The sequence below is a fragment of the Heloderma suspectum genome, chromosome 5 (assembly GCF_057233095.1).
Source record: "Heloderma suspectum isolate Gila_16-S chromosome 5, 16-S_ref, whole genome shotgun sequence".
Taxonomy (NCBI): domain Eukaryota; kingdom Metazoa; phylum Chordata; class Lepidosauria; order Squamata; family Helodermatidae; genus Heloderma; species Heloderma suspectum.
This window is the reverse complement of record NC_139462.1, coordinates 204,256,202-204,265,397: the sequence shown is the minus strand read 5'-3', so window position 1 is coordinate 204,265,397 and position 9,196 is coordinate 204,256,202.

The following is a 9,196-nucleotide window of genomic DNA, read 5'->3' as shown; positions in this document are numbered from 1 at the left end:
CCGTCAGGCAGATTCCACAGACTTGTGGACTGTTCTTTTAATTTCCCCAAATTTTGCACAACTTTAGTCATAGAAAAATATGCAAAAATTAAAAAAAATGGCAAAAAGGGGCATTTCCCCCATAGGCTTAAGTGTGAAAATGCGCATTTTGCAGGGATTTGTGCAAATGTGAATTTGCACAAATTTGGAAACGAAAAATCCAATTCTGGCAGTGGATGGACGACAGAACAAAAGGTTCCTGACAATCCATAGATGAAATAGATTTTACACATTCCGTACATGCCTACCCACACATTCAGAAGGGTGTCAACAGATGGGATTGAATCGCATCCAGCCCAGTGCTTTCTTTTTGCCCAGGGTACTGTCAAGCATGGTGTCCACATGCCAATAATAGCCAAAATATGTAGAAAGGAATAAGGGACTAGCGCTGTGTACCCCTCAATAAGCTTTGAGTTGCTTCAAATCATATGCCAATGCATACAGGAGAGTGTGTCCAATGCAATGCCATTGTATCATATGCAGTCTGGTGCTTTCTTTCAGCTCAGGACAAGGGCAGTCATGCTGTCCCCATGCCAATATGAGCCAAAATATGTAGAAAAGTGTCTCGGGTCAGATGCAATTAATGCCATTTGGTAGAAGACACTCTCCTTGATGTGTGGGTGTGTTATTTGAGATGGCCCAAAGCTTATTGTGGGATGCACGGTGCCTGTCCCTTATTCTTTTCTACATATTTTCACTAGCATTGGCGTGAGTGCCCAAACCTGGCAGTGTGATTAAGTGTTATTGCTTAGGAAACACTCTCCTTGGTGTGTGGGTGTATAATTTAGGGTGATCCAAAACATAATTTGGGGTGCACAGTCCTAATTCCTTTTTGTTTTCTACAAATTTGGGTATTGCTGGAATGGGGGTGCCATGTTTGACAAAGCCCTGTGTACTCTCCTGGAGGTGCAGATGTATCATTTAAGGTGGCCCAGAGCTTACTGTGGGGTTCATACCTACAGTTCCCTTTTTGTAATTGTCATCTGGGGTCACTGTGTAAATTATTACCTGGGCCTAAATTTTGGGTCACACAATTTTTCTTCTGTGGCATTATCATTCCCTCTATTTTCAATGTTCAGGGGCTGAATGCTGTTGCTTATGTAGCCAAAATGGCACCACCAATGTGCAAGAGGGAGGAATTAGTGTGCTTGGGGGAGCCCAGATGTTCGTAGAAATACAAAGAGAGAGAGAGCTCAAAGGGGGTAAAATCGCCCCCAAGGCTAAAACAAAAGTGTGCCTGTGTGGAAAAACTGCTCTGTGAGCATTTCACTGCATTGCAAACAAGGGTTGGCTTAGGAGAAAGGTCTTACACCTTTTCAGCATGACCTGATACAGGTCTTCAAAGGCTCCCAGCATGACTTTCCTCAGATCGGGGGGCTTTCCTTTTCTGGTCAGTGAAATCTCTGAAGACGTGGATTGGCCTGGCTGACATCCAACCTGTTTCAAACTTCAAATGCTCCCCCTCCCCCAGACACACAGAGCTTTTCTACACAAGGCTGTAAATCTGCTGTATTTACTTTAGGTTTCGTCACAGAACTGAGATCCGAGCACTACATGAGGAGTGTTTCCTTTCCTGCTTTTCCACTACATAATCTCTAGGTGGCACTGTCGTATAATGGAATAGCGCAAATACCCAAGTAGAAACAGTGTTTTCTTTCTGCCATCAGAAATTATACCCCATTTTCCTTGTTCTAAAAAATCTCGCCAACAGTACTATTTACAAACAGAAGTGAAACTGGAGGGTCACAGCATCGTTTAAAGAACCTGTAAGTAACCATGAGTAGGGAATGATGAGCACACAATAAATGCAGGGCCAGTCCTAGGATAAATAGTGCCCTGGGTGAGGAGTGCTTTTGGTGCCCCTGCTCCATGGTCAGCTTTGCAGGGCCACACATGTGCCTGGTGCAAGTGTAACGTTGGAGCCTGTTAGAAAAAAAAGGAGACTCCATAACTTTTTATCTAACAGGCCCTGCTGCTGCCACCTAAAAGGAGCCATGTACAAAGCTGGGGGCCACACGCAAGAATTCTTGCATGCACGGACTAAATCTGACCTTTTTCGCCTGCAGCTCCTCCTTGCCCTAGGATCAAGCAGAATGATAAAAGTGCGTTGTTTTTTCCTCCATGGAGATAAGGGACTAGAGATTGGGTTGTGCTTCTCCTGAGTACCTCCTCCAAATTCCAAAGCTCTTCTGGCAGAGCTTCCTTCTGCTTTCTGGGGCTCAGTCTCACAGGTCTTCTGGTTGTGGCCTGTGGCTGGTCTTCTCCACTACTTACTCAGGAAGAATTCCTCCCTTCAGGCCTGACCTCACACCACTCCTACACCCTTCCCTGTGGGAAAGGCCACTTTCCAGTGGCACCTTGCCTAGAAATCTTAGGTGGCATCCACTCACTCCTTGAATTCTTTCCCCAGTGGGCCTGGAGTTCTTCCTGTGACCGGAACAAGCCACCTGCTCTGCCACAGAATCCCTCCTGAAAGCCTTCCCTGTTCCTTCTCTCCCTGCAACAAACTTTGTAACTGGGGCTACTTGGCCTGCCTGACCAACCTTATCTCTACTGCTGCCCAGACAGACAGAAAGATTTTACCTTACTATGATGGGTTTAGACTCCCTTACAGTCAGGCAGCCGGCCTACGTAATAAGCAGGTCCCTCCCTTCCAGCCTCCCAAGGATACCTTTTACAGCCTGCTTAAGCTTCATATTAGTATCTATTCTGTTTCATGCACAACTATGTAAAATATTTACTTCATTATGGCCGGGGAGATGTCCCCTTATGTCACAATTACATGTTGAAACGCAGGGCTTCTTCACACAGAGCTTTTATCCGGCTATTGAGATTGGTTAATCACAGGAGTTTGTGGGTCCTTTAGATGACGTTGCTAACCTTCAGGGTGTCTCCAGCACTAAATGACCTTTATTCCGTTTTTAAAAGGTTGGAGATAATGAGCTATCAAATTACAGCGTTTGAGTTCAGCTTGAGTTCCTTCATGAAAAAGGAAAAGCTGCAATGAGAGGAGCTAGACCACAGTGCCATCTAGCGGCTGTATAATCAAATATATGGAAGACTCAGATAAGGGGGAAAAAGGTGGGGGGAAGGAAGCATATGTAAAGGGAGTCCGTTGTGATTCTGCGTTTAAAACAGAAACAGAAAGCTGATTTTAGGCTTGTGTAGAGATGCTCTCAGTGTCATCTTGCCCTCTAATATACCATTTCCTCTTTTTATGAAAACTTTAAACAAAATACCATGAATTCTGGTGAGCAATGTGGCAGGGGCCATTGGTATGCACAGCAACTGAGGCAGGTGGCCCTTTGCTTTGTGGGGACTTGGAGCAAATTGCCCCAGTTCCCCCCTACACACACACACACACACTTTGGGCAGCCCTGCAGCTTTGCAGTGTTACCATGTTGTATGGCTTGTGTATGGCAAATGACGTCAAAGTGAAGACTGAAAAGAAACATACTTCAAAGCTAATTGAAGGAAGATCATTTTCATAGTTAGTACCCAAACAACCTGTAGAACCTTGAAAGAAAGGCTACAGATACTTGCTTTTTGCCACCCTAGCTCACTGCAGATAATAGTACATTAAAAAAACACACAGCCGCTGCCCCTTGGCGCCCCCCTCGGCTCACCTTGGCACCCCCCTTGGCTTGGTGCCCCGGGCAACTGCCCAGCTCACCCACCCTTAAGGCCAGCCCTGAACAAATGCCTCATGTAGAAAAGCTTACAGAAGTAACTTTTTGTTGTGGGTCCTCAGTTGTATTATTTATTTTGAATGCGACTTTGCATATATTTGACTTCAGCATCAAGTGAAAAGTTGCATGTGTAAATGGGCCCTCACAGATGAATCACCACAGATAGAAGTGGCATATCTAATCAAGCCACAGTGGAATCAGTTCACATATTCCATTGCTGAATGATACTTTCAAGTGTTAAAAAATTATGTGATAACAAATCAAGTGATGTACATGTATGTGTGAACCAGCCCTCAGTCAACATGCAGGTCACAATGGATAAGCTTGCAGTGCTCCCCCCCCAAAAAAAAACAGAGAAAGGAAAATAGATCTCAGCTGTATGAGAAATGAGGGGCAAAATGATAGCTTTTCCTTGTCGCTGCCTTTGCCCATAAGGAAGCAGCCAATCACATCCTTGCCATGACCCATCAGTTGCAACGAGGAGGGAGATGTAAGACCAGAGTAAGCAAGCAAGGCAGTACAGCAGCCAGCCAGTATTTTCTCTGGCCTGCTGATCACAGTGAGTAAGGAGGTAGGAGACCCAGTCTAGTGGCAGTTGGAACGTGGTTGTTGCCATGCATGCAGACACACACTTCCAGACCTCTCTGCTTCTCTTCAGTATATGCACAGAATTTATTCTTAATGCCTGGAAAAGTGGCTGAGCTAGTAACTTTCTGATCAGTTCTCACCCCAAACTATGAGTGAATCTCTTTATTTTTTTATAACTATACACCTTCAGTAACACAGAGGTGGATGTAGTTTGTATATTTTTGAAAATATACGAACTACAAATGTAAGCATCTTAACCTTAACTCAAAAGAGCACAAAAGTCATCTTGAGCTGTTGACCTGCACCTTTTTGCATATTGTGAACCTGTTTTTTCCTTGTGGGAGGCTATGGTCTGAATTGCATGGGTTGGTTGGGGGATGGGGAGGATAGATGGGCCTGCCTTGTGTGCAGAAGATGATTTGGACTAGATTGCTGTTATAGATCCTTCCACCTCTTTGGTTCTAAATCCCATTCTCAAAAGATGACTCCCACTTAGCATAAAGATCCTCCAATCTGAAGCATTACTCTATATAGAGAGCATAACAACCTTATCAGCTGTCTTACTTACAGGAGACAGGCTGCTTGTGGTTTAAGGATTTATGTCCTTCATCTAAAAGTATCAAGGATTGAGAGTGATGCTTCTTTCCCTATCTTCTTCTTTTTTTATCCACTTAAGCCCCTTTTTATGATCTGTGATGGGAGGTTTAATTGTTATGTTGCTGTTCTAATTATAGGTGGCATTGACCTGGATCACACCTAGCAGCAACCCAGGGTTTAAGAAATTCATACGTTCTTGCCTTACCCAGAGTTGACCCATGATTTGGCTGCCAGATGATTGAGCAAACTGCTGGTTATTTTTTCAGTTCCTGGATTGTTTGGTTCCCACCCCTTTGCACACTCCCTCCCTGTATCCCACATGCCTTTGCAGCACTGTAGTACTGGCATGTAGAGCACCTGAAGTTTTTTGGTTTTTTTACCATTTTTGCCCACTACCTCTGTAGCCTGGTGAAACAGCCCATGAACAACCCACAGTTCTGGGTTCAAAAGTAATGACAATCTGTGTTTTACACAACTCACAGTTCACAACCCAACAACAAGCCATGGGTTCTCGTCCTGGATTGTTCATGGTTAATAACCCACACTTAACCCAGCATGCTGGGTTCACATGACGTGACAACCCATAGCAGAGGTTGTTTTTATCATGGCTTGTCATGTTGTGTGGACCCAGCCTCTGGGCCTGTTCGCTTGATCAAACAACCCACCATGGCTTATTAGTTTGAAGAGTGTCATGTAACTGCCCAAGGTTTTGAACCACAAACAAGTGCAGCCAACAAGTATGATGTAAACTGTTACAGCTCATGGCAAAATATGGTCTAACATGAAATGTGTTACTGGACTTTTGTCTGAAGCAACCAAGATGGCTAGACCTGCTCAGACACCTTGCCCAAGTCGCTTGTGAAAGCTGTCACAGCACAAGGGGAAGTTTGTATTGGCTTTTGTACACACTTAGATTGAACTGTATTGGAGTGTTCGCTTTTAAAAACCAGCCAGAACTGAAGCCAGGTCAGGAAAGCTAGGGAAGTGGACAAGCTCAGAAAGAAATCCTCATCCAAAAAACTTAGGTGTCTTAGTGAGTGCCTGGTTCCACTCTGCATTGTTGCAAAACCAAAGAGCAGGCACAACTGTGGGTATCGGCCTCTCTGACACTTAGGAGAGCTGATCTATCTCTGTTCTATGCTACTGGGTAAAAGGATCTTTCTCCCCTCCACCCTCACGGGTGTGTGTGTGTGTGTGTGTGTGTGAGTTGGCTTAATATCTGGGTTGAAAAATAGTTATGGTCAACTCCAAAGCTTGCACACGCACATACGCACACACATTCTTTCCCCAGTCCTAACATCCTCACTGTACCTCAGCAGTGCCTGTCCCTAAACTGTTTCATTTCTTGGCAACTAACAGTCAGTGATTATCCTCCTGGGCAGAGGAAAAGGTGTGAAGAAAGACTTATAATTGCCAGACATCAGCTAAACCCACATCTTACTGTGTGAACAGGGAAGTGAACGTGAGTCACAGAGGAAGGAGTTTTCAGAAAGAACTGCAATATGTTGTAAAGATGCAGTGTTCAGTATTCTTAATATTGCTTGCTCACTTTATGTCTCAGCAGTGGGGAATTTTACCCCACTCATTCTTCCCAGATATTGTCTCTAGTTTTGGCACATCTGGAAATACAGAGCTCAATCCGTGACACTTTAAAGCTGCATCAGCACCACTGCCAAATAAGCGTTGGTTTATTTACTTTTTCATTTCAGATATTTATATCCTGCCCTACCATTTTTGTTAATGCTCAAAGCAGTTTATAACATATTTAAAAGAATATGCTAATGTTCCCATCTCAGCAACAAGTTTTTAAAAATTGCAGATTAAGGGACAGATTACAGAAGATTTTTAAAAAGGCTTCCAAAAAAGGAGATCTTAAGATGGTAGAAGGCCATTAGAGAGAGGACAAGAAGTGTTCCACAGCCTAGGCACCGTCACAGAGAAGGCTCTCTATTGCATTCCCACCACTTGTCCCTTAGCCAGTAATGGGACACGAAGAGCATCTCCCACAGATCTCAACATTGCACCAGGTTCATATGGGAAGCAGTGGTCCTATAGAAATCCTGGACCTAAGCTATTTAGGGCTTTAGTTTACCTGTAAAGGAATAAGAAGCCAGTGCAACTCTTATAATGGTGCTGTGTGCTCCCCAGAAGTAACCCTGTTAATACCCTAACTGCTGTATTCTAGGCCAGCGAACATTTCACGTACTTTTCAAAGGTAACCCCATGTACAGCACATTGAAATGATTATTGCTCTCCTGAGAAGGGGAAACTAGGTGGGGTGGGATGGAGGTGCATGCTATTGCTCCTGTTTTAACATTTGGTCTGCTTATTGTGGTTTGGTTTGGTTATTATGTTCTTTTGTTTTACTGTATTCTTGTTGTGAGCCACCTTGAATCTTTATAAGGAAAGGCAGAGTATAAATATTTTAAATAAATACATAAATAAATACATAATCTGCTCTTGAAGTAACTAACGTGTGTGATATCGTGGTTAGAGGGGACCTCCCCAGGAATGGAAGCAGCTGGTGCATCGGCCTAAACTGGGCAAAAGTGCTCCTGGTTATACCTGCTACTTTAGCATCCACGAGCAAAGTTGGATCCAAGCATGCCCCCAGACTGAGAACTGGACTTTTCGGGGGGAGTGCTACCTCATCCAAAACAGGCTGATTTTCTATTCCTATACATGACAATAATGCTACTTCACCAGGAGCACCTCTGGCATGTCTGGCTTGTCGCCCTTTGGCACTGATTTAATACCTCAAAAGCCTTCCCAGAAGCAAACGGAAAGGAGAGATAGAGGTGGGTGTCATCGACATATTGGTTACACTGCACTCCATATGTTCAACCGACCTCTCCCAATGGTTTCATGTAGATATTAAAGAGCATGGGGTACTTATGGAAACCATAGGCTAATGAAGTCTGTCTTTGCCCCTTAATAGGGTCTGAAGCTGGACTGAAATTGACTCATTTCATCTAGGTGGGGGCATCTCCACGACAATGGAAGGAGAAGTGAATGGAGGAGTACCCAGATTTTTCAAGGAATCGGCTTTGGTCCACGCAGGGACCCATGAATGAATGCATTGTACCTTTATAGTTCGCTTGAGAGCAACATACTTCCCAGTGGGGTGGGGGGGTTGGAACTGAACATCATCAGACTGGCAGGGCCTGCACAACCAATGAGAAAGGCTTCCCCACCCTGTCTAGGCTCTATCCCCCATTCTCCTTCCCCCTGAAGCTCCTGTTATATGATGCTGTGACAGATCAAAGCTGCTTATTAATTACTTTCTAGCAGCAGTAAACCAAACATCGCAGAGATTCAACTTCGAGATAGTGCTTCACAGCCTTTAGGGAAGTTACTCTGGTCAGCCTTTAACCCTATCAATACTTGATTTGCCGTGGCTCCAACCAGCCCTGTCTAGCCCCCCTTCCTCCTTCCGCTTGAAGCTCCCATTCTAAGGATCAAAGCTGCGCATTAATTACTTCCTAACTGCAATAAACCTTCAAGATAGTCCTTCACAGCCTTTAACCCTATCAGTACTTGATTTAGTTAGTGCTTTAAGGCTTTAAGGAGTGTGCATTTAAGGAACAAGCCTCATTGACCACAATGGGAGTTACTTCTGAGTAGACACACATAGATTTCCAACAAACACAGGGACAGGAAACACCCCTTGACTGGGGTCACGGTGAAAGACACACACCTGGGCAGGGCTAACATACCTGAAGTAAATGTGGGGGTTGGGGCACACAACAACAAAAGTATGGAGAACCCAACTTAAGGAAAACAATCAGACATAAAGTAGTCTCAGGAAAACCGTTTTTTCTGTGAAAAGCTCCGGGGTGGCTGTGGGATGGCCATAATGTCATGTGCCTCGAATGAGCCTCAAACAGAGCCAGGTCACAGCAAATAGCCCATGGAAACACCCCCTAGGAAGCCCTGGAATTGATTCACCACCACATACTTGAGCACTTCTCCCAAAACAGAATGTTAGCCATTTGAAAGTATTCAGTATGGTGGGAGTCAGAGAGAGTTTTTTGAATACAGTCTGGCAACAGCCTTGTTGAAATATGTTTGAACTATCCCTCCTCTGAGGAGGCATTTACTATTCTCCTTGCCCACTTAGCCAAACCTCCTCTGGCTGTTTAAAGCAACCAGGAACAAGAAGGGTCAAGTACATAGGTGGTTGACCCCCCATCCACAAGGATCCTGTCCACATTATTAGGCTATCCAGCTTGGGAAAGTATTACTTATAAGGCAAGCAGTTGCTGAAGGTGTCACCACTGGAT